The sequence below is a fragment of the Ambystoma mexicanum genome, chromosome 8, assembly GCF_040938575.1.
Source record: "Ambystoma mexicanum isolate Mex_15411 chromosome 8, UKY_AmexF1_1, whole genome shotgun sequence".
Taxonomy (NCBI): domain Eukaryota; kingdom Metazoa; phylum Chordata; class Amphibia; order Caudata; family Ambystomatidae; genus Ambystoma; species Ambystoma mexicanum.
Genome location: NC_090929.1, coordinates 1518080698 through 1518107070, shown reverse-complemented (window position 1 = coordinate 1518107070; position 26373 = coordinate 1518080698). Strand labels below are relative to the sequence as shown.

The 26373-nt window shown below is 47.4% G+C and overlaps 1 protein-coding gene across 3 annotated transcripts in view; it reads right to left on the bottom strand.

Moving 5' to 3' along the window:
* Window positions 1-26373, bottom strand: part of SLK (STE20 like kinase) — a 985407-nt gene that overhangs the window by 178466 nt on the left and 780568 nt on the right. The window lies entirely within an intron of this gene.

Here is a 26373-nt window from a genome sequence, read left to right as displayed (position 1 = left end):
CGCTTGTAAGAATCAAGACCCGGACCAGGGTTGGGTTGCTGAAATAATACTTTATTCAGGTGAATTTAAACTAATGAAAATATAGTCCATGAACTCCTTGAGAGTTACTCCACTCTTAGGCAGTCTTCCAGATCTAAGATTAAGCCCTCCTAAGTCTCCTTGTTGTCCGGATAGGCCCACCAGTTGTTCCTTCTCTCCTCGTCCTCTTCGTATGACTAGGAAAATCAACAACAAACGCTGGATTAGTCCCCGGGCTTTTATAGGATGTGAGTGACTTTCCATTGGGGGGGAAGCAAGCTTCCCTGTCAATCAGGCTTCTCATTGGCTGGTGTTGCCATGTCCCGCCTCCTTTAAAGGCTGCCGTGGTTTGCTGCTTCTGCTGCCTTCCCGAAGAGTCCCAGTCCCAGGCCACTCTATCCTGCGAGTCCCTCCCCCCCTTTGAAGCCTCTCCCTCTCGCCATGTGTGTCTGTCTCTTTGGCCGCCCCAGAGCGGCCCGCCCCGCCGAGCAATCCGTCTCTCCCTTCTCTCCATTCCTGGTGGGGAGAGACGCTCGGCGGGCCGTGTGGGCCGGCTCCCCGCGTCCGCCCGCACCTCCCGCGGGTTCGCCGTCACCAACCCGTCTCCCGGGCTGCAGGCCGCGGCTACGTTACCCCTGGCGGGTTCAGGTAAGGCTGGATGGGAGGGGGCCGCTCCTTTCGTGTCGCGGCTCGTTGCCGCGATCCCGTAGAGTCCCGGGGATAGAGGGCGGGGCGGGGCTGTGTTCTCCGGATCGCGGCCCCATGCCGCGATCCCGCGGAGTCCCGCTACCCCTCCCGGCACCCCCTCCCCTCCGGGCCCCTTCTCACATCTCCCCATCACAAACCCTGGCCGATCGGGCAAGGGAGGATTCCGGGACAGATAGTCGGCCACCAGCTGGAAACCCGCAGGTCTGTGCAAGGTAACGAAATCGAATGGTTGAAGAGACAGGAACCATCCGAGTACCCGCTGGTTGGTATCTTTATGCCTAGCGAGCCACTGTAAGGGGGCATGGTCAGTATACAACGTAAAGCAGCGACCCAAAAGATAATATCTGAGGGTCTCTACCGCCCATTTGATGGCCAAACATTCCTTCTCAATAGTGGAATAGGCCTCCTCGTGAGGTACGAGCTTCCTGCTCACGAAACAGACGGGCTGAAGTTCGCCCCCTTGTTCCTGTGAAAGAACTGCTCCCAGCCCCTGATTTGACGCATCCGTCTGAAGGAAAAATTGTCTATGGAAGTCGGGGCATCGAAGTATCGGATTTGAGGTGATCCTCTGTTTCAGGACATCGATGGCTTCCAAAGCAGCGGTGTTTTCGGTCAAATCGGGAGACCCTTTGTTCCTTAAAGCGTCAGTGAGGGGAGCAGCCACCGAGGAGAAATCTGGGATAAATCTACGGTAGTAGCCTATGAAACCCAAAAAGGCACGGATCTGTTTCTTCGTGGATGTGGTAGGTATCTCGTGGATGGCCTGGATTTTTGAGAGTTGCGGTCGTATCGTGCCTCCGCCTACCAAGTGTCCCAGATATTTCGTCTCATGTGCCCCTATCACTGTTTTCTTCGGATTAATGTGTAGGCCTGCCTTAAACAACTCAGACACCACCTGTTCCAAGTGGCGTACATGTTCTGTCCAGGTCGGGCTATACACGACAATGTCGTCTAAGTAAGCCGCAGCATAACACTCATGGGGACGTAGTATGACATCCATCAGTCTCTGGAAGGTGGCTGGTGCTCCGTGTAGCCCGAATGGCAAAACTTTGAACTGGTATAGACCTTGGGGAGTAGTAAAGGCAGTCTTTTCCTGGTCCGTGGATTTCAAGGGAATCTGCCAATAACCCTTCGTTAGGTCAAGCGTGCTTAGGAAGTTGGCGGATCCTAGCCTTTCCAACAGCTCGTCCATTCGTGGCATAGGATAGGCTTCATAATTGGAGATCGTATTTAACTGTCGGTAGTCCATACAAAATCTAACAGTACCATCGGGCTTTGGTACCAACACTATCGGGGATGACCACGGGCTGGTTGAGGGTTCAATTATGTCCATACGGAGCATCTCTTCTACTTCGTTTCGGATAACTATCCTTCGTGCTTCTGGAATACGATAGGGTCTTAGTCTAACAATCCGTCCGGGATCGGTTTTGATCTCGTGTTCGATTAAATAGGTCCTCCCTGGTAAGGCCGAAAATGCTTCTCCAAAGGGAGACAGCCTATTCAAAAGTTCTGACCTCATGGAAGGAGTCAGGATGGTTCCCCATTGCACGTCTTCTAGCTTGCCCCGTTCGTGATTCACGTTTTGTTCTGAGGTATCCTCACCAGTATCCATTGTGGCTACCAATACTGGTGCGTTCCATGCTTTTAGCAGGTTCACATGGTATACCTTGTCTGGTGTGGCACGATCGGGTTGGTGGATCCGATACGTCACAGGGCTAAGTACCTCCTTAACCTCATAAGGACCTCTCCATCTGGCCAATAGCTTGTTAGTACTGGTGGGTAGTAGGATTAGTACTTGGTCTCCTATTCGGAAAGTTCTCATCCGACTTCCTCTGTTATAGTTTTTCTCCTGGTTTGTCTGTGCGTGTCCCAGATTCGTCTCGGCCATCGAGCGGAGTGCTGTCAAGTGTTCCTTCAACTCTTCAGTGTACTCTGTTAAAGAAATCTCATCTGAAGTCTCCCATTCTTCTTTTACAAGGTCCAAGATGGTTCGGGGTTGTCTTCCGAAAAGGAGCTCGAATGGAGAAAAACCGGTAGACGACTGTGGGGTGTCGCGTAATACCATCAAGACCAAGGGTAATATACGGTCCCAGTTCTTCCCATCGGACCCGGTCACTCTCCGTATCATTTTCTTGATCGTTTTGTTATACCTTTCGACAAGGCCATCGGTCTGGGGATGGTATACCGAGGTGCGTAACTGATGTATCTGCAGTCTTTCGCATACCTGCCGAAGCAAGGTGGACATAAAATTGGACCCTTGGTCTGTGATCACTTCCGAGGGCAAGCCCACTCTTGCGAAGAAGGGAATGAGCTGATCGCATAGTTGTCGGGCTGATGTTCCCTTCAAGGGAAAAGCCTCTGGATACCGCGTAGCATAGTCAACAATGACTAGTAGATACTTGTAACCACGGGATGCGGGTTCAATAGGTCCCACGATGTCCATGCCTATCCGCTGGAAAGGAACGTTAATAAGGGGCATTTTCTGCAAAGGGGCTTTTGCGGGTAAGACGCCACTTGTTAGCTGGCAAGTGGGACACGCCTTACAGAACTGGGACACTTCACCGTATATGCCTGGCCAGTAGAATCGTCTCAGTATGTTCTGCTGTGTTTTCAGGGAGGCCATATGTCCACCGCAGGGGTGGTTGTGTGCCAGTTGCATTATGACCATTCTATGGGATTTTGGTAATATCAATTGTTCCTTTATAGTCCCATCGTCCGCCTTATATTTTCTGTACAATAGTCCATGACGGAACAGAAAGCCAGGTCCTTTTGTTACGTCTGGATCTTTCTCATTGGCCGCTCTCTCACGGGCTACCCGAAGGGTGGGATCAGTTAGGGTTTCCCCCCTCAGGGAGTCCTCATGATCCTCGGGTTGCCAGTTAATGGGTCGGGTCATGTAACTGGCCTGGCACCACTCTAGCCTGTTCCGTCTTTTATGTCCGGGGAGCGGGGTTTTAGAGTCACCTATGTTCGAGGGTCTGTTGCTCCTTGCTCTTTCTTCATCCAGTGCTTTACTAAAGTGGGGTAGGTCAGTTCCCAGGACCACTGGGGTGGGTAGAGTAGGAAGGACGGCAGCCTTTAATTGAGTGGTTTCATGGTTCACCTCTATCTGTACCTCTCTCATCGGGTATGTTTTAATGTCCCCATGTATACACTTTATCGGTACAGAAAGGTTAGGTAAATTAGGGTTATTACTCACGGTGGGAGATATGGCTGTTTGTCGACTTCCGCTATCCAGCAGCGCCCGGGTCGGTCGTCCATCCACTCTTATATCCACGATGTATGGACCAGGGTTACGTACTTCCGGGTGTGGCTTCATGTAGCCGATTTCCATAGGTTCTGTGGTCTTCCTTCTGGGGCAAAACCGGGCAATGTGACCCCATTCACCACACTCAAAGCACTGGGGTTGTCGAACTCCGGGGATTATGGGTGGCTGTCTCTCCTCATATCCAGGCTTCCTTTCTTCTAGTTTCCTGAAGACCTCCTCCGGTTGCCTCCATCTGTTATGTGCCACTTTTGGGCCCCTTTGTATCTGAGGTTCAAAGTTCGGCGACGTTATCCTTCCTGGCATACTTGTTGAGGGGAAGCGACTGTACCCGGCCTTTTGATAAGCCGATGCAATGTCCACGGCTTCCGCCAATGTAGGCCTGTGGTGTTGCCTAACCCATCTTTGCATGGGGCTCGGCAAGGCTTCTACGAACTGTTCCAGGATTATTTTATCTAGGAGGGGTTGGTTGGCTGGGTTAGGGGATTGCATCCACTTCTCCGTCAGGTCTTTAATGCGGTAATATAACTGCCTGGGAATCTCCCCGTTTTTCAACTTGGTGTCCCTTAGCTGAAGGCGATAGGCCTCCTCATCCAGGCCTAGACGGTCCAGTACAGCTGCTTTAATTTCCCCATACGGAGTGATGCCATTGGGGTTCACAGCCTGATATGCACCCTGCATTACCCCAGATAACAAGGGAGCCACATATTGTCCCCAGCGTTCAGGCGGCCATTGCGCATTTCTTGCAATCCTCTCAAAGCTTGTGAAAAAAAAGGCTGGATCCTCTCCCTCCTTATACTTCTGGAGCAGGGTGGACGGTACCATGGGTTGGTTCCTCGTGCTGGTTACTGCATCTGTGAGCCTGATAATGTTCTCATGCTGTTTATCCTGGGCCGTGGTCTGAAGGGCTCCCTGTAACTGGATGGCTTGCTGGAACGCCTGGCGATCAGCCTCTGCCTGTTGTGTTTGTAGCTGTATTAATTGCTGCAGCTGCTGTTGGCCATCCGTCAGGGTTTTAATTAGGGTATCCATCGCGTTGTCGCTAATCCCACCTTCGTCGCCAATGTAAGAATCAAGACCCGGACCAGGGTTGGGTTGCTGAAATAATACTTTATTCAGGTGAATTTAAACTAATGAAAATATAGTCCATGAACTCCTTGAGAGTTACTCCACTCTTAGGCAGTCTTCCAGATCTAAGATTAAGCCCTCCTAAGTCTCCTTGTTGTCCGGATAGGCCCACCAGTTGTTCCTTCTCTCCTCGTCCTCTTCGTATGACTAGGAAAATCAACAACAAACGCTGGATTAGTTCCCGGGCTTTTATAGGATGTGAGTGACTTGCTTCCCCCCCAATGGAAAGCTTCCCTGTCAATCAGGCTTCTCGTTGGCTGGTGTTGCCATGTCCCGCCTCCTTTAAAGGCTGCCGTGGTTTGCTGCTTCTGCTGCCTTCCCGAAGAGTCCCAGTCCCAGGCCACTCTATCCTGCGAGTCCCTCCCCCCCTTTGAAGCCTCTCCCTCTCGCCATGTGTGTCTGTCTCTTTGGCCGCCCCAGAGCGGCCCGCCCCGCCGAGCAAGCCGTCTCTCCCTTCTCTCCCTTCCTGGTGGGGAGAGACGCTCGGCGGGCCGTGTGGGCCGGCTCCCCGCGTCCGCCCGCACCTCCCGCGGGTTCGCCGTCACCAACCCGTCTCCCGGGCTGCAGGCCGCGGCTACGTTACCCCTGGCGGGTTCAGGTAAGGCTGGATGGGAGGGGGCCGCTCCTTTCGTGTCGCGGCTCGTTGCCGCGATCCCGTAGAGTCCCGGGGATAGAGGGCGGGGCGGGGCTGTGTTCTCCGGATCGCGGCCCCATGCCGCGATCCCGCGGAGTCCCGCTACCCCTCCCGGCACCCCCTCCCCTCCGGGCCCCTTCTCACAGCGCTAAACGAGGTTTGGTCTCTTTGTTCATTTGCCTTTGGCGGGCTTCAGGAGTGAAACCCGCCTCTGGCTCCAGAGTGTCTGGAGTAGGCAGGCAGTGAGGGAGGTGCCCAAAACTCCCTGTACCTAGTCTCCTAGGAGACCCAAATGGTGGTTGGCTGGCTGACTGTCCGGCAAGAACAGCCACCCTTCTGGGTGAGTGGCAGATAGGTTGGAATTAATGGGAGAACTGAATTAAAAGGAGAGCCTCTTGGCTTGGAAGGCAGAATCGACCACTGGACGAAGGAGCTGAAGAAGAGCTTGAAGAGGACGGCTGATGCAACTCCTGGACCATTGGTTTGCCCGGTGAAGCCCTGCTGCAGGTCCGAATTGCCAAGTTCGCATCAACAGAGAAGCCCTGAAAAGGACAACTTCTCCCTTTGAATTGGTAGGACCAATCAACTCCCAAGTAGGCCACCTGGACAACCAATCTCTGAGGAGGTTGAATTTCCTCAGAGTTGCTGCAGGAAACCGTATAGCCAGGGCGAGGGACACCAGATTGTGTGCATTGCTTGTAAGCTGGCCTAAAAGTTTTTGGAAGATCCTCCGGACTCCCACGAAGCAGGACTGACCAAGCCTCACCCCCCTTTCCCCCCTCAGTCGAGTGCGGGACCTCAGATGTGAGGAAAGTACACCTTGACAGCCAGGAACCATGCTTGTTGCTATTTGCTGTACCGCAAGGTGCTGAAATGAGAAACAGCCACTGGAAGTAAAGTTTGCCGGTTGCCAGCTTTGACCGTGCCAGTGCAGGAGTCCCCCAACGTCTTCCCTCTTGTCCCCACGACTGAGGCACAGGAACAGTGAGATCTGCAGAGCTGCACAGGAACAGAAGTCTTCAGCTGCATCTTTTCTTCTTTACTTAGGTACTGTAAAAACTAGCCTAAGAGTACTTAAGTCTTACTGTGGAAGTGCTTGTAACTTCTGCAACTCACAAGTCTAATCAGCTTGTGGCCTTACATTTGATTCTTCGTGTTCTCAAAGACTACTAAGAACTTGTGCAAATACTTTTCCCATTTACATACCTGAAGTGCTGCATCCTATACAAAGACTTTGGCCTATTGACCTTGGCTTAGCCTTGCATTGAATGACTCTTCTCAGAGCTATCTGAAAGTATTTGCCCTGCTTATGACTATTTGTATTTCTTGTGTTATAACAACTTTTGCCTTTTACTTACTTTTTAAAGAGTATTCTATATTCCAACAGTAAGGTATTAATGTCCCCAGCATCCTTGTTACTGAAGTCACCTGTGGGTGTAGGTTGTGTCAGTAGGCCATCCCAAAAGTGCCTTGTATGATCCAGAAACTCAGTGTACAGTATTGAAGTACATTTGTGTTACTATTCTATTGCTCCCTTCTGAAGAAGGCTTTATAACAGAATTAATAATTGTTTATGCAAGAAACCTTGAGTGTAAGAGTTTATTTGAATACCTGTCACTGTGAATCTTTGTGTAACTCCACTACAGCTCACATTTCCCCTCTTGAGATAAGCCTGGCTGCTCAACACGCTACCAAAACTGTGTAGTACAAGCTTATACCAAAGGTTAGGTTGCCTATACCTGTAGTCATAGTTGTTTGTAGTGTTCCCAGAGGGTACTGCATTCACACTTTGTCCAACAACACTCGATTCTGGTGTTCCTCTCCCTGGCAATCGGTTCCTGCAGCAGCAATGGAAGTACAGCCAGCTCCGAGAGGATTTCCAGATGATAGTCTTTGGGTCGATTGGTCCCACCAACCCAAGGGGAGAAGTCGTCCCTTTGCAGGGCTTCTCTAGTCGTGGCGATTTAGGAGCTTCAACACTACAGCAGGGCTTCACTGGGAAAACCAACGGTTCAGGAGTTGCAGCAGGCATCTCTTCCAAGTTCTTCTTCGGATTCCTTCGTCCAGTGGTCGACTCTGCCTTCCAAGCCAAAGACCTTGCCTTTTATGCAGGTTTCTCCTATTCATTCGCAGATGCCAATCATACAGCAGGGCGACCGTCCTGCAAGGACAGCCACCCAGCCAATCACCTTTGGGTGCATTCCTGTAACCAAGGGGATTAAGCACAGGGAGTCTCGGGCACCTCCCTCACTTCCTGCCCCTGCCAGACAAGCTGGAGCCAGAGGCGGGCTTCACTGGTGAATCCCACCAATGACAAAACGAACAAAGGGACCAAACCTGGTTTGGCGCGCAGAGTAAATCTCAAGAAGGATCTTTCCAACAAGAAATGGCAAAAAAGGAAGACCCGGGGCAACCATGGGAATTTTACTGCATCTGCAATTGCAGCACGTGGTAGAAACATACAATTGTAGAAAAAAGTAAACCACTGCCACCAGTCATTAATTGTAGAAAGGTTAACACAAAAATATTACATGAGAAACTAGACAAAGGTGATATGAAGTAACCCCTTCAGCACCCTATTGTAAGGTAGTGTGTGCTAGGTCTAGAAAGTTACAATTGTAAGTAAAGTCAATTTCACTTCATTGCTCTTGGAAACAGTAGTTTTACCAAGAGAAGGTATTTAAACCTTTGGGAAATCTGGAAGACGTCCCTGTGTCACTGCAATGTAAAAAGATGATGGAGTTTGTCAGACTCCAAAGTCAAAAAAAACAAAACAAAAATGCATGAGAGAGTGGGAACAAGGTCTCTCTCTCCAGGATAGAAATTAAAAGTCCTAAAGTGCAGCAAAAAGAGCTGGCGGTCTCTAGGGTAGAAGGGAATTAGCACATTTCTGAGAATTCTCCCTAAGAACCAGAGAGGGTTGCAAGGAGGGAAGCCTGTGCAGAACTTTGTGCTAAAAAGATCTGTGCCCGGCTGACAGGGATCCGGGGTGAACAGTGAATCACCCGATTTGAATACTTGTGAAAATCAAAAGAGGAAACGAACTTTGTTTTGGTACATCAGGCCCTCTGAGTCAAGAGACTTTGATAAATAAAGAGACTTGGGCACAGAAGGCCCTGATGCTGGTAATGGAACTGTATTCTTGTGCCGAAGAAGCCACAGTGTGTGCTTTGCTGGAGTGAACTGCCTTGTCCCGGCTGAAAATATGGGGAAGGTAGGCCAACGGCCTGAACATTCTGACATCCATTTTTGTGAACACTTTTCTTTTTCATGAACACTACCCCCACCCTATTTGTATTTAGAAGGTAAGGATTGGCAATAGGTTTTTCAGTATAGGCCCTTTTATTTTGATGAGACTCCACTAGGACTGCATTATTATTATTTGATGGTTGTAGCTTGCTTCCATTTGTAGATTTAGGATTAGATAGGCATTAATCATACCCTTGTTAAAGTTCAATAAACACCCTTGACCTGTGGTCACTTGTGTCTGTATTACTATTGATACCATGCCTTCCTTACAACACCCAGAGCAATCTGGGTTTATCCCAGACAGGACGATGGCATGCAATCTGTGTAGATTGTTTAATGTCATGGCACAACTCGACCCTGAGACCAAGGCTATAGCACTGTCGATCGATGCCCAGCAGACGTTTGATATGGTTTCATGGGAATGTGTTTACAGTTCTGGATAAATGAGGATTTGGTCACCAATTTGTGAAATTTGCGTGCTGTATACAGAACCCTCAGCCAGGGTGCGAGTAAATTGGAATTCTGTGCAAACCTATGAAATTTGAGCGCAGCACTAGACAGGGGTGCCCCCTGTCACCACTGTTATTCGTGATTTGTATCAAACTCTTAGCTGATGTGGTAAGGATGCTACATGAGAGAGGGCTCTGCCTGTTGGGCAGACCAGTGACTATATGCCGACAACATCCATACATATGTTAAGGACCCAGATAAGAATATAGACCCGATAATAAGGGAGGTAACCCACTTTGGACGATTCGCTGGGTTCACACTAACAGATGTTTCCATTTACCGACTCGAAAACTGAGCCACATAATAGCTACAGCCTAAAATAAACCTGCAACTGTTGTAAATACCTGGGTATTAAAGTTGCCAGGTCAAAGGGGGGGGGGGATCTCCTGGCTCAGAACCATGGAGTATGCATGCAAACAGCTGGCGGCTAAGACACAAAAATGGTCATCCTACCGTGGTCTCTGGCTGGGCGACTTGCGCTTATAAAAATGGTTATACTACCAAAATGCTTTTATATGTTAACAAACGTCCCAACATGGCCGGGTAGAGGGTTTTCAGAGATCTGCATGGGAAATGCTCTAAATATTAAAATGGGAAGTTTTGGCCAAGCCGTTTAATAAATAAGTTACTCACCGTAGTGACTAACATAAACCTAGTCCATAGTCCCCCTTTCCTCCATACTGTATGGGCGCCCCTTGCTAGGGACGGGAACAAAACATTTTTCACCAGAAATATATGGCTTTCCCTTTTAAATTTAGTTGCGCACAGGGGCGCAGCCCGGTTGAATGCGCTTCCTTGACTCCACCCACCGGCGCCACGCCTTAGTCCCCTTTGATGCAAGGGCTATAATATAAATGCTAATGACATCTTTTTTAATGGGGAGGATGGTGGGACGTAGGAGTAAAAGGGACTATGGACTAGGAGCAAGTGAGTAACGTATAATTACTCCTACGTCCCGTCCCCTTTCCTCCATACTGTATAGGCGATTACCACGGATTGAAGCCCGGGAAGGAGAGACGATGCAAGTTTTCAAGGACCGCTTTGCCAAAGGTCCAGTCTGATTTAGCACAGGGGTCCAAGCAATAATGCTTGCAAAAGGCTGAGGGGGAAGCCCAAGTGGCTGCCCTGCAGATTGTCTGACATGGCACTAGTCTTTGGAAGGCCACTGCTGACGCTTTGGCTCTTACCGCATGAGCGTGTATGTTTGCTGATAACTTCATGCATTGCCCTTTGTAGGCTTCCAGGATGGCCATAACCATCCACCTAGCCATCGAGGCCTTTGAGGTCTGGAACCCTGGTTTTGATCTGCCGAAAGTAATAAACAGGGCATCCGATTTGCAGAAGCTCCTAGTCCTGTCAAGGTAGAATCTCAGCGCTCTCCTGACGTCGGGACAATGTAAAACCTTTTCTGCTTCATCTTTCGGGTTTGGAAAGAATGTTGGAAGGACTATTTCTTCATTGAGGTGAAATGACACCACCTTTGGGAGAAACAAGGGGTGTGTCTTGATACTACCCCTGAACCGATGGAAAACCATATATGGCTCTGATGCCACCAGGGCCGGAATTTCACTGACGCTGCGCACTGAGTTAAGACCCACCAGGAGCACCGTTTTAATTGTGACCAATCTGATGTCTATAGATGGCATGGGCTCGAATGGCTTGTGGGCCAGGGTGCCCAGAACCATGTTGAGATCCCAGATCGGGTGCGGGCGCTCGACAGATGGGTACTAACTGGTTAGCCCTGCCAGCTGTCTTTTGACCAATGGGTTGGAAGTGGAAAAAACGTCATCACCAGAATGTTTGTATGCATCTATGGACGCCAGGTAGGTGCAGCATGCGTCAACCTCCACCCCTGACTGTGCCAGATATGCAGAGAAGGACAGACCATGATCCAGGGTGCACCCCAAAGGCTCTATGCCCTTCTCCTTGGCCCAGTGCCAGAACCTGGTCCATTTGCTTCTGTATTGACTCCTAGTGGAAGCGCTTCTTGCCCCTTGGATGATCCCTAAGTTGCCCTGCGACAAATTGAGGAGCTTTAAGGTTATGTGCTCAGGAACCAGGCTGTTAGGGCTAATTTCTCGTGGTAGGGGAACTGATGGTTGATTCAACAGACTCAATAGCTCTGAGAACCATGCTCTGGCCGGCCACTGTGGCACTATCAGAATGAGGCGAAGTTGGTGTGCCTCTGACTTTGCAGATGAACCTGTGGATTAACAGAGTTGGTGGGAATGTGTATGCCCACATGCCATCCCACTGAAGCTGCAGGCATTCCCCAGTGAATCCCTGCCCCGTCCCATCAAGGACGCAAACTGTTGACACCTTCTGTTGCATATGGTGACGAATAGGACTATCTGTGGATGACCCCAATTGTTGAATAACTCCTTCAGGACCCTCTTGTTTAACTGCCACTCGTAGTCGTCGACCCCCAGTCTGCTGAGAATGTCCTCCTCTATGGTGTACTGCCCCGGCAGGTGGATCGCAGACAGCCAAATGCTGTTTGCGAAGGCCCATTCCCATATATCAATGGTTATCCTGCATAGAGGGGGTGATCTGGTGCCCCCCCCTATTTGTTGAGGCAGTGCATGCAGGTAGAGCTGTCCGTTTGAATGCAGCCTGGGCTGTTGATAACCGGGAAAAAAGCTTTCAAGACTAGCAAGATGGCCATCACTTTGAGCCAACTGATGTTCTTGTCCTGGTCCTCTTACGACCATAGGCCATGCACACTGTGGTTGCCCAGTGTGGCTCCCCACCCGTCGAGGGAGAAATCCGTCATCATAGTGTATGCCGGTCGGAGTTGCCTGCCACGAGATTTGTATCCATCCTCCACCATAATAGGACCTGGTGAAGATGCATTGGTATGGCGATTAATACTGTTTGAGAACCAGCTCCTTGGCTCCAAGAGGCTGAGAAATGGAGCTGTAGCCTCCTCATTTTGAGTCTGGCATGAGGCACTGCCAGGAGGCAGGCTGCCATAATCCCTAGCAAGTGCTGGGACCAGCATGCAGAGGTCACCTCCCTGCTGAGGAAATGCCCCATAGCCATTTTGATCACCACAATCTTCTCCTTTGTATTCCAGATGAGACCCAAGAAGGTCAAGGACTGCGTAGGATGGAGCTGTGACTTCTTGAGGTTGATGGAGAACCCAATTTCATAGAGTATGCATTAGCAGAGTCCCCCCGAGTCAAACAGTCATTGAGGTACAGATATACATAGTGGCCCTCGGATTAGAGTAGTGCAGCCACCACGTTCATGAGCTTCGTAAAAACCATCAGTGCTAAATTGAGGCCAAACGAAGGACCTTGTATTGGAAGTGCGAGCCCATGACGCGAAACCGTAGGGGCTGCCAAATTGTGAAGTGTAGGTATGATCCTTCAGATCCAGGGAGCACAGCCATTCTCCCCACACAGGCTCCGCTATCTGTGCTGGCGTAACCATCTTGAACTTTTGAAGGGGTAGGTAAAGGTTTAAGAGGGACAGATCTAGGACTACTCGGAGGCCTGCCTAGTTCTTCTGTATTACCACGATAGGAGAGTTGAACCCCATATTTCTCTGAGAGGGGGGGGGGTCTTCCTCTACTGCTTCACTCTCGACAAGAGAAGGGATCTCCGCAAGGAGAGATGGTTTCCCAATCGGGAGGAACTTGAGGTATAGGAAGGCGGAAGCCCTGAGACACCACAGATAGTATCCAAGGGTCTGCAAACAGAGCGCGCCAGAACTGAGCGCCGAGTGCAAGCCCGCCCGTCCTTCCCCAGAGAAATGTGGATCCTGATGATCCCATCATTGCTTCTTTCCCTCTGAGGATGGTGCCTGGGAGGTGGACTGGAGGAAGTCCTTGTGCGAGTTCTTATGGTGTTTTTACCGGTGTTGGCTGAGGGACCGGTCTGGCTGCCTAGAATGGCGGTCCTGGAAACCCCTAAACCCGCCAAAGGTACGACCTCTGTCAGCTCGCAGCTGAAGGTGCTGGCTTTTTAAGTATAGCCAGATACTTGGCTGTCAGAGCAGTTCTTTTTCTTGTACAGCTCTTCGTCGGTGAATGAGTGGAACAGGTCTCCTCCTACAAATGGGAGGTCGAGGATGCAGTCTTGCACGTCCTGATTGGACCGGATGGCTTTGAGCCACGCCGTACGCCTCATGTCAGTAGCCACACATATGGCACTACCGGCAGTATCTATGTGCCACCGAGGACTCGATTGGGTCCTGCGCCACCAATCTGGCCTCTGCTATTCCTGCCTTGAAACAAGCCTGCCTGTGAGTTGGCAAGTCCGGGAGGAATTTGGCCATCTCGCGCCAAAGCCTCTGATTTGCGGCGGCTAACATCACATCTGCGTTGGCTTGCCGCAAGTGAAGAGTGGCATTGGAGTAAATCTTTTTCCACATGCTTCTATAGTACCTTTTCCTCTTTGCCTACGAGAGCCGTCGCGATCACAGACAAATGTGGCTGCGGTTGCACAGAGATTAGTGAATCGCTTTCTGCTGGTCTATACTTGGCTTCCAGACGCTTGTTGGGAGGTTGTGTGGAATGTGGTTTGTACCAACCTGTTTTTGCCAGGGCCTCCATATCCTTTTGGTGCAGAATCCTTATTCTGGTGGATGCGCGCGGATGGTCAAGACTTCTGCCAGGACCCCCTACTTCCGGTGGCTCCTTCTGTGGCTGATGAATGCCCAGGTATTCCGCCAGGCCCGAGTCTCTCATGAAAGGCCTTTGCTAAGGACGGGGTGTCTTGCTTCTAGTCTTCCTCGGTGTTGGCCTGGTCCGCTGTGTCCTGTTGGTCTGTATTGTCTGCAGGCGGCATTCATAGGGAGGCTGCTGGTTGAGGGACGGCCAGAGGCAGAGAATGGGCCATAATGCTAGACTGCGTCAGGGCTGGAGCCTCCGTGGGCTGAGACACAGTCGCGGTGGTGCTTGGAGTCAGCGACGTTGCTGTAGGCTGAGGCTGTACTGGAACTGGGGGGGAGCAGTGGCGGGATCATGGTCTGAAAGATCCCCTTGAGGAGATTTCCCATTTGGGGACACCTCACGAGTGATGAATTTTTTTAAAAAAAACAAAACTTGCAAGCTGGAGAAGCCCATTCTTGCACCAGTACTGTTGGCGTGTATGACACGCTCCCTGTGTCGAAGCCTTGGGAGTATCCTGCTTCTTAGTATTTGTAGGACGTGCACCATGTGACCTGCTGCGTGGTCATGGTGGACCGTTCGATCCTTGGTCTATCATTGGAATGGTGCGTTTCTGCCTGCGCCGCCATTATCTCTGGGTGTGCCGCCATTTTGTCAGCTACCGCTGCAGGTGCTAGCTGCGGGTCTTTGGAGACACTGGCTTTGGCCTACGCCCGTTTGCCTGCTCGCGTAGGCCCAGACCTGGTCTGCACCTCGGCGTCAACCTGGTAGGCTGTTCGCCCTCGGACATGCTGGGAGTGCTTGTGTCACTGCATTTAGGCACCCCCTCAGGCATGGGCTGGTAACAGAGCAAAGCACCATGGTTCCTGGCCTGGTATTATAGTTGCTTGACCCCTCAGTTGTGGGCCCCGGAGGATCCGTGGACCCCTCGGCAGCGAGGCCGGTAGCTACTTGAGCCTCGGAACCCTTGCTGGTAGCAGAGCTGGTTAGGGCCTTCCCGCTAGGGTGCGTCCCAGGAAAGGAGTCACCTTTGCCGGGTGCGCAAGAAAATACAAACCTTTTTTCTCCTTCTCCTTATGTACGCCTTTATTTGGTATGTGGGGGATCTGTTCAGTAACTCTCTCCACCTAGCCAGCTGGTTGGAGAACAACCTTCCCAGCCATGGTCTTCGCCTAGGCAACGGAGGCAGAGCACGTGCGGCTCAGACATAGGGAAAGAACCGTCGCAGGCCGGACACCTACTAAAATCTGTTGCGGCTGACATACACCGATGAAGGGCGAGGCACCACAGGAAGGTGGAAGGCACAATCCTAAATGAGATTAGACAAAGGAATTTAGATTACAAGAAAAACATACATACGAGACCACAGTCCCTGGGGAAGACTTCGTACACGTTGAATTACTAGAACCAAAGAGGCCCAACCACAGCATTGGTGAAGCAGGTCAGCTCCCGTTGATGCGGAAAAGAGGACTGGGGTGTGGTGCCAGTGGGTGGTGTCAAGGGAGCACAAGCTCCCGGGGCGGCGCCACAGCGTGAAACAAAATTTAGAGGGGAAAGACATTTTTCTGGTGAAAAAATTTGTTCCCGTCCCTAGCGAGGGACGTGCATACAGTATAGAGAAAAAGGGACAGGACATAGCAGTAAGGGGGTATAGCAGCACCGTGTATAGGGTAGCAGTTGGGACAGCTTTTCTGAAGTCCAACTAAAGGCTTAGTAAAACCTTTCAACTGAGGCAGTACAAGACTCCACTCTTAGTATAAGGCTGTACCACCTGAGTTCATGGTAGCGTAGACAGAGCAGCCAGGCTTATCGTAGGAGAGAGAGAGGGCTGTAGAATCATTACACACGAAATTGTAATACAAATGGTCCAAAGAAACACTGAAACACTTTGTATTGTAAAAATAAAGGCTTTATTTAAATTGCAGGTAAGCCCAGATAAATCTAGGGGTAACTAAGCACTAACACATTATATGAAATCACGGTATGCAGTAATAAAATCGCGGCAGAAAATGTCGCCTTTGCCCATAAATAAATAAAATAAAAACGCAAAGATCTGTGGTTTGACCTGGTAAAGGTGTACCCCATTATACCCGCTCCCCTTAAATGGTATAATGGTCTGGGAGTTGCCCCCCACATCCTTTACATGGATTGCGGTGGAAAACCACAGCCTTTTTGCCGCGATTTATTTTGTAAACGGACAGTTTTGCCACGATTTTAACACATGGAACCAAAATCACAATATAAAAACACAACTCTATACTTGCAAGTACACAGACCCAAGTATAGACCTTATTAGAAGTACCTAACGGTAGTTTTAGGGAAGTCCAAACCTTTTCATACGCATTGAGTATAGGTGAAGTCTTTTCAGGAGGAGGGGGGGGGGGGGGAGTAAAAACCAATGGTTACTTTTTACAATTACATTCAGTAATGCAAGGGCAGTAGACCCTTTCCAGTTGGATAATGGATAATTATTCTCAGTACAAATCACGTAATCAGTCAACTGGACAATATACTTTTGGTGAATAGTGGAACACGTATTCTTGGTGCAGTAAAAACCTATAACTACTTTTGTGATAACACAGTTATACTAGGTGAGAAAAACCTAAGGATGTAATATACAATTACAGGTGCTCTTGAAATCAGGGAACCCCAGATTGAGGTAAGCAGTAACTCTTGTAACTTATTTTTGGATGGCACACAGCTACCAAAAGGTAAGTAAAATCCACATACTTTAACCTCACACTGAAGGGGAAAGTAAAACCCAATGTCACACTTTACTGAATGACTCTGTTATTCTAGGTAGGCAACAACCTAATGTAGACTTATTGTGGACAGGCTAGCAGCAAGTAGGGGGAAGCAAGACCCAGTTTGGGGACACACACAATTATCCTCAAAGGACTAATCTGGTGATACCAACACTTTACTTTTGAGAAGAGGCACAACCTAATCAGAGGAGAGTAAAATACCTTCACATCTACTTTCTATTAGACCGGCAAAACAGTTGCTAAGTAAGAAAAAATGTTAATCATACTTGTAAGAATAGTGCATCACACATTCAGGATCAGTAAGAACTTTTGTAACTGTTCACTCTTAGAATGACAGTTACCAACCAACTCTTTACAAGTAAGTAACTTTTTAACACATTTTCTTTTCTAGGCAGAAGTCCCAATCCCCTGAAAGTCTTTCCCTTATTCTTGGAGCATGAGTGTTCTCAGTGGCAGAAGGGTGTCACTAGGACTAGTGACCAACAGGCAGTGTCAGAATAGGTTATTTAGTAGCAAAAGTCAGAGTTCCTTAGGAAAACTGGGCAAACAGGGGAGTACTTCACTTTAGAGTTAGAAGAGGGTCCAGAGTCTTCGCAGAAGACGCTAGCAGGATTCTAGCAGTGGGACCCGGTGCACTGGATGAGTGGCCTCCCCATCACAGAAAACAACACAGCTGCACAGAAATCCGAACAGGCTTAAGGTAAGTACATACCCAAGCCAACACAGTACCTCAGCACTGAAGAAGATTTTGCAGCAGGAGAACGTCACAGTGTGCAGCCAAATACCCGGTCAGTGGAATCCTTGTTGTAGAGCCTTAAAACAAGGCCTCAGAAGGAACTTTGCAGCAGGGATCGATGAAGAAGGCTCTAGGCAAGGTTTCCCTTGCGGCTGAATGTGGTTCTGCGGATTTGGCACCTTTTCAAGGAGCACAGAAGAAGGCAGAAAATAGCTGTTGAATTCTCGTCGTTTTAAAGGTCCAGCACTCTGGTGAGGGGACTTTTCGGACTCGATTCGTGTCTCTGGAGATCCACCAGGATGCCCACGTAGTTTCAGAATTCGGAAAACCGTGCACCGCACGATGGCTTGAGGTCCCAGGGTATTGGGGTATTGCAACAACGCAAGGTTGCAGCAAAGCGTGGGATAGCTCAAACTGCAGGTCTCCTTTAGTGGGTCTCACCAGGCTCCGGGTCGGGGGTTGTCATCCCCAGGTCGATTGGAAGGAAGGGTTACAGCAGGCTCCAGTTGCACAGCAGGCTCTCCGGTCGCTGGAAATCGTTTCCGCCGCTTTTCCTTTGTCATCCTCTTTGGTTAAAGTTCCATTGGTTGACAATTCTTTAGCTTCCAGGTTCGCAGTATTTATCAGGAATTACAACACAACCTCTGCATTCTCTCCCCGCATTTTACTAGAAGGGGCGGGCTGGTTGTCCAATTAGGACAGCCAGCTCCCAACTGGGATTTGTCCCCATTCAAGCAAGGCGTAAGACAAAGGGCTGGGGAGTTTTGAACTCCTCCCTCACTTACTTACTGCTCTCACAGACAGACTGGAGCCTGGGCGGGGAGTCCAGGGGACACCCGCCGAAGACAAATCACACAAAGGAATTTCCCGCCCTGGATGTCAGGGTAAGGAACAAGAAACTACAAGAAACACTAAAAATGAAGGGGGCCATTTTGGTAAAAATTGACACCCTTAGGTCCCTTTACTGCAGCTGTGAGAACAGCCTGCCGTAAAGGTGCACAAAATTAATACAAGGTATCACTGCCACCAGCCACTGAAGGTAAGCTTGTCACTAACAGAATTGTTACAGTTTTAGTGTGAAAGGGGATACATTGCATCTCCCCAGCACTCCACATAAGGTGGAGTGTGCTGGTTTCACTTAACAAAATGTAAAAGGGATCCAAAGACCCTTGGTAACTGTATTTCACTCAAGGTTAGCACAATAAAGTTAAAAGGGGAGCCCCTAGGGCAACCCAGCAACAATAGTCACTTATTGCCAATAGGTTGTTAAAGAGGATAACTTTAAAAAGAGACTATAGAGAGTCTTTAAAATGACACCCATAAAAGAGTTAAAGATTATGTGAGTGTGAAAAAAGGTTCCCAATTTACTGAGGTATTATGGAAAAATATCCCACTAATAAAGCAAAAAGTTCTGGGGTTGACCCAGGTCAGGAGGATTTACTAGTTCTGTGCAAATATTACCTAACAGTAACCGCACAAGCACAGTTCGTCTCATAATGGTTTTACACAGTTCAGAAGCCCCTGCATGTAGGAATTGCATGGCTTGCTGCGGGAGCAGCGGACCCTATGGCCCTCTTAATATGCAAGATGAGATGTAAGGATGATTCCGTATGATCCACTGGGGGCAACCCTGGCGGCGTGGAATTCTTATTGCCAAAACAAGAGTTGTAGATCCATATTATAAAAGAGGGCACCACTATCGGGATACCCGGATGTGCCACCCACTATGGATAAAGACATTCAAAGGCACTGCGATATATTGCAATTGGGAGTTTTAGAGGATATGTTCCCGAAATGGATATTTCTTAACCCACAAGACCCAAGATTATCCACCAAGGGAACCATTAATGAGTTGCAGAAATACTATATATTGAGGGCAGCCTTTAAGGTCAGATGGCCTACCTTACACCTTGGGAACCACTGGAGAAGCATGCGACACTTATATTGCTGATACACAGGGTTGCAGAACTCTCGCATCCACACTATACAGTATGCTGCAATATGAGATTGCGACTGAAAGTGATAACCTTTTAGGTAAATGGGAGGCTGATCTGGGTGGGGAGATCACAGATGATGAATGGGTAAAGTTGTGTGAGCGCATGAAACAAGTGTCCCCCAAATGCTAAATTCAAGCTGATACAATTGAAGCTGTTGAATAGAGTACATTATACCCCGGAAAAACTAAAGAAATTCAACAAGAGTGCGATAGATGCTGCCCTTGTTGTAAGGCAGGTGTATATGCGCATCACGTGGCAATGCCCAGTTTAGGGTGACTTATGGGACGGGGTATATGAAGTATTGTCAAAGGTACTGATATATGTGTTAATCAAGAACCCAGACATACATGCAGATATTCCTAAGAACAAGTGCAAATTCACGGCCTCTTGCTGGCCAAAGATGCAAAATAAACTCCCACCCAGAGTGGAGAGTTGGCTGAGAGATGTTACATGGGCTAATGCCAATGAAGAACTTTATATAACTACACTGATGGGGTTGGCTAAACTGAAGGACATTTGGGCTGATTTTAGGCAATATTTGTAAAATATGGAGGATACGTACAAAAGTGGACCGAGATATTGATATGAGCCAATAAGGAAATGTAATACGTAAATGATGCAAAAGCAAGACGATGCAATTGACTATGTACTGTTTGTGGAGAAGTGTCGAACAATAAAAGTCACTAAAAACATAATGGAATGAATGCGACAGGTTTAAACCAGTGGATAACAAAGGTCAAGACACTGATGCAAATCGAAGAGATATCAGAGATGCTGACACAAAGACCTCAATATGCCAAACGTAAAATTCAAAGAAATGATTGGATTAAAACAATAGCTCAAACTCAATACAAACGCAATTTGCGTTGTGAAATCGAAACAAGAGCACTAAATGAATTATCAGAGTACCTAGTACGCTTTCCCGACCAGCAGATTTGCAATCTATTTCTACAATTTCGACTCAATATTCTGCCAACAAGAGACTATCAAGCCCCAACCGAACAGATCGACTTCATGAATCAAAATTGCCTATTCTGTAAGCAACCAAACATGCCTGAAACACTATTTCATTTAGTGATGGTATGTACGGGTCTGACCGAGTAAAGGAACCCGTTTCAAGATTTCTTTGGAATTGACAAAATACACATGGACCCCCAAAAAAGATGGTCTCTAATCCTGTGTGGCCACGACAAGCCATTAATCTTCACTTAAATAATATTTTGGATAGCAATAATGAAGATACCAGAACTATGAAATTAATCTCAAAATGAAAACAAAAACCATAGTTATAATGTGGAAGACTCATAACGAGGCAAATATGTAAGATAAATGAAATTTGTAAATCAAACATACCATTTTATAAAAGAATTTTTTTTTAAAGTTGTAAAAAAAAAAAAAAATGAAACCATCTGGTGGACTTGCTCTGTGCTATTCCAAGGAAATAGTCAGTAAACCTCAGTTTACTGTGACTACTCCATTCAACCATGGTGGTTTGCAATTGCTCCTTACTCGGCAAGTTTTGGAATTTTGGATCTCCTGCTGTACGACTCTCGTGCTTTGTTTTCCACAATCTATGGCAGTTTGATAGGGCCTGTCCTGCACATTGTTACAAACTCCCCACTGCGAAAGTTGACTGACAATCTGCTGCGGATGTTCTATGTACATAGGAATCACCACTATTAACCATTTACAGGGGTTGTCCTAGGACACTATATAGGGCTATTTGCGGTGTAGCTTGGGGTGTTGGGGGATTAGTAAAACTCCTTGGGATGCTTAGCATGGCTTGATCGGAGTGGCAATCCCAGAGAGACCACCCACCCTCTACAAGGCACATCAAGAAGCGGCCAGATCAATCCAGTCCCCAGTGGCACGCTCCCCTCATTCAAAGTGGTGGGGAGTTCCTCCAACTCAACACAGACCCCAACATACAAATATTGTAGCCATTGGGGTAGCAATGTATTTTTAAAGCCCTAATCTCTGCCCTTTTATTTCAGGCCATGAATGGGTTTGGGGTGGTTTACACCGCCCCCCCTGGCCCGAACAGCCTTAAACACAAATTGTGTAGTGGACCTGTGTTTTTGGTGGCTTTATTGGGCCAACGGGTTAGGCTGGCCGCCAAATTCTCAGTATTAGTGATTTCTGTGTGAAGGCTGGGTCACGGCAGCCAATGAGTGAATGTGCATATGAAGGGCTAACCATGCACATTCCTCAAGTTCGATCAGTTAGCCAATTACTGGAGAATTTGCCACACAGCTGGGTTGACCATTAGGAAGGCTTTGGCCTTATTGGCCGAGTCCTGGGTCCTTCATCTCTTGTTCTGGTCTAATCTTTTGGGCTTCTGTACATTCTCCTTGGGCTTTTCCTCTCCCAGCAGTCCTTGCTGGCTGGATTGGCAGTCAAAGCAGGGAACCATTCGTGTCTTGCTGATGTATTAAATACTCTTCAGGATAAGGATACTCAGACAGAAGGGTGTTGGGTCACCATCAATCTGCTTCAGCACTGTCTTCGGTCATCCTGGGTCATACACCCACTTCCCCAGCCCCCCCACTGTTGGCCACATCATCGGATGGCTACTTGTTTGCTGGCTGTCCAGTCTTACACCTCGAGCCCAGCGAATCCACTGTGTCTTGTTCCTGCATCTTCCTTGTGCTTTCTTCGTCTTTGCAAGTCCCAGAGTACTGGATTTGTTTCAGAGAAGCCCTTAACTTACCAGATTCTCCTGCTGTTTCTGAACAGAATCTTCAGGAACAGTGCCCTAAGGATATGCCCCTGGTTATATTCTTCAGATTTACCTTCAGCGGTCTCCTAGTTCCTAGAGTAGTGAAGTGAGGTTTTGTAGTTTCCCCACTACTGTGGTTCACCATTGACTTCGATTGGCTCAAATCCTGCTAAGTTTCCTCCCATGTTTGGTCATCTGGGACTGACTCTTAAATAGGATCTCTGCTAATATCCCATGGGGTTGGCTGCTTCCTTTTTCACACTTGTGGGGTAAAACAAATAATTACCTGATTTTATCCTATAACTGCAACTCTGCCTTTTGGAGTCTTGTTGATTCCTATGGCGAACCTGTACCAACTCAAACTCCACTAAATTTACTTTTAAAGATACTTATATGAACATTGATAATTTTCCTGGGTCCCCCGTGTAAGTCTTTTCTGACTTTTTGATGGCCCTTGGACAATGCTGGGAAGGTGTCAACACCCTTTACTCCCTCTAGCTACTATTTGAAGTATATTGTCTAGATGTGCATTAATCATTTTTACTATGTATTGAGGTTGTGGTGATTACAAGGACTTTTTAAGCATTTGCATTTCGTGCTCTATGACAGCAATACTGTTTTATTGATGTCTAGGGTTCCCTTTTCTTCCTACCCCTTAGCATTAAAATGTACTAGGTTTGCCAGGACATACGTTTAGCTTAGTAGTTGAACGGTCTGTCTATGGAAATTGACTGTTTAACACACTTTTTTACAGTGTACTATGCTTAACCTAAAGTCCAAATTTGAACAACTAGTTGGTATACGTGTAATTATAAATAAATAGTGGATCATTTTCAGTATATCTGTGCAGTGTGTTCTTTCAAGTTGTCTATTTGGGACAAACTGTTCCTGTCCACCAGCCTTCTTATCTTGTTTGAGTGAAGCCAGATTGCTCTGCCAAAGAACTTTTGATGAATCCTTTGGTTTGAACCCAGTGTAACCTCAGGATGGATTTCACATCTCTCAGAGGGCAGCGGAAAACCTCCCCAACAGAAACAGATTACCAAATACCGCACTGAAGACAGATATGCTAGAGTTACAGCAAAAGCTTACACTGCAATTCAGAATAGAATATTTTCTTCTGCCCCAGGAAACATCAAGTTGTGGAAGACCTCTTTGCCATCCCATCAGTGAGCTTATGTACATACAATCGAAAAGGACACATTGAAACGTAACGGTCTTACCCAGAGCCGACTACAGGAGTACAACTCAAGTAAAACTCAAACACCCACTGCAGCCACAACATGCAGATTAAAAGCATAAATATATTTCCACCAATTGTAAGTGACCTATTTTACAGACATGTGTTCTTCAAATCTGGAATATATGTAATAAGTTATATTATTGCTTTTTCTTATTTTGTGAAATAAGCTCATCACTGTAGTTATGTAGACACTCTTGGGCTTCTAGTTCTAAAGTTCTTTCCTTCCTACTAATGGGAGGTCAACTCTAGACACAGAGGTCACCCAGATCATTGCACAGGAGAAATACATTGAATAAAGGTCAACTACTCAATAAAAAGCATGACTACAGCATCCCATTAATTCCCACTTGTGTCACAAACTAACACCTGCCAGGACCTTATAAACTTATAGGAGACTTGGGTGGAAGTAGAAATGATGCAACAGGGAATCTGGAGATGTGTCCAGCTATAGAAAAATCAGCTGCAAGGAGCTTGCATGATCTCTCTACAAGCCTGAAGTGGACTATATACCGAAGAGTGTGTAGAAAAGGTTTGCTACCATAATTCTCCTGTATAGGACTAAACTTCAACAGACTTGATATAAAGTACGCAAACAGGGTTTGAAGGCCCATCTCATTAGTGGTGAAATAGTGGTCCTTTTTGTCATCCTGATCCCTCTTGTCACCCACTTTGTCCGATCCTCTTTTTGAAATGCAGACATCCAGCTATTCCATATTTTGCAGGACAGAGCAGTTGAGGGCACGTCACTCTGGAAGAACAACATTTACTTGGGCCTTCCAGCTAGACTCAATCTTGCTGTAACTGGTACAAAATGATACCATAAGGACACTGACCCAAGTACCTCTACAGGGCCACATCACAAAAATTGTGCAGAGGTTGCATGGACTCCCAGTAAAAATAAAAAATGTATAACTTGTAAAATCTCTATGCACTGCCAATCATTTGCAACCTGTGAGCTACTGCCAATCGCACTCTGTAATAAACTAGTCACATGGCTACCATTACCAACCAGACTCACTCTTTCAACTCTTTCATTGATGCCCTTCCCCACCCCCCTTGCCTTATGCCACAGATAGATGGATTAGCCTGCAATCAATAGAACCGGTTCCCTCCATCAACTTAGTTTGGATCATGCCCCATTTAGAATCTAGGTGATCATTTGGCACTTAACACTGTAATTTAGATCCCTTAACTCCAAGTGTTCAGCAACAAGCAGCCACCTTGGTGGTAGCATAGCACTTTATGAATTGAGGGTAACGTGGCATAACAAGGTCCACCAGCATTGCAACACTAATCTTTACTTGTCTAGCACCAGCTATTTGGTCAGGGGTAATGAACTATTGGATGTGGGACCATGAACCAGCTGTGACCCAATGCCAATGTTGAATCTGCAACTAGACATATAGCCCCTACGAACAGAGACGTCTTTATGGGAGGGTAAAAGGGGCACTTGCTCAGGGCCCCCACCTTGGAGGAGGCCCCCACAAGGCTGCCTGATCTAAAGTAAGATTCCATTGTTCACCAGACTTAAATAGCACACGCCAGGCATTCTCCTGAGGCGCTAAACATATTGTCTGTCTGTTTTGACAAGTACAGTCTGCCTTGATTAATTAATCATGTAATGCTTTCTGTATTCACTGTGGAATACATAGTTTGTGTGTTCCGTACTGCACAACTTCTGTAGCATTCTTTCCTTCTTGTGGGAATTATGTTGATCTTGTGCAATAGCCAAAGTTGAAATCCATATTGATACATTGAGTGCCACAATGGTTCAGACGTTAGCTCAATGTGTTAAGCATGCATTGCAGAGATGTGCGTTCATATGAAAGATTAGAAGAGCACATTGCAGCAAGGCTGGCTGAAACTTTCAGATGGGGCGTTCTAAAACCTAGGCAATCCCCTCCAAAGATGAGCATAAACAATTAGTCCAAAGGGTGAATAAAAGACTGTGCAACCAAAGTGTTCATGCTTGTATCCTGGCTTTGCCAGCAGACGATACAGTGATCCTGGTCAAATCATATACATCTTGCATTACTGTGCTGTCTTCTGTGAGGTTTGCCTTCTTGCATGCTGGTGGCATCATTTAGCTCATTACTTGATCTTTCTTCTTATGTAGGCCATTTGAGTGGACGGGGTGGTAGACAGGAGAGAGCCGGCCAGATGGTGTAGGCATTGGGTAAGCATATTTTAAGGTCTGTTTGACACAAAACGCTTTTTGTATAAAAGTCAAAGGTTTTTCTGCACGTTTATGAATGACAATGTCACAAGCCATTGTTTTGGAAGTATTTAAAGCTTAAAAAGTACAAAAGACATATCTAGATTAAATCTGTTAAATCACATTGATTGGTATGCTGGTACTTGTATAGTTCCCTTGATGGATAGAATGTAGCTAGAATCATTCCCATTTTCCGTAACACCCTTCTGTAATATTTTGGTTTTAAAAATTGTCAGGTTTGGAAATGTGATGTGTACTTTGTAAGTCAGTTTTATAAAATGAGATTTGTTTTAATACATGGTAAGAGCTGGAAAAGAAAGTGTTCAAATGCAGAAATTACAGAGTTGGCACAAATCCCAGCTTCACCCCTTAAGCAATATGTGATCCTGGGGATATCATTTAATCTTGTATTGCCTAACCTCTCAGTATTGCCAGTCCCTAAACCTTTCAAAATTGTCAGCCCCTCAATGTGATTTCCTTCTCAGGGTATGATCTTCATAAAAGCCCCACTCATGGTTTCACTGGCTATAGGGTTGCTTCCACTACAATAGTGAGCATTGATATACTGCAC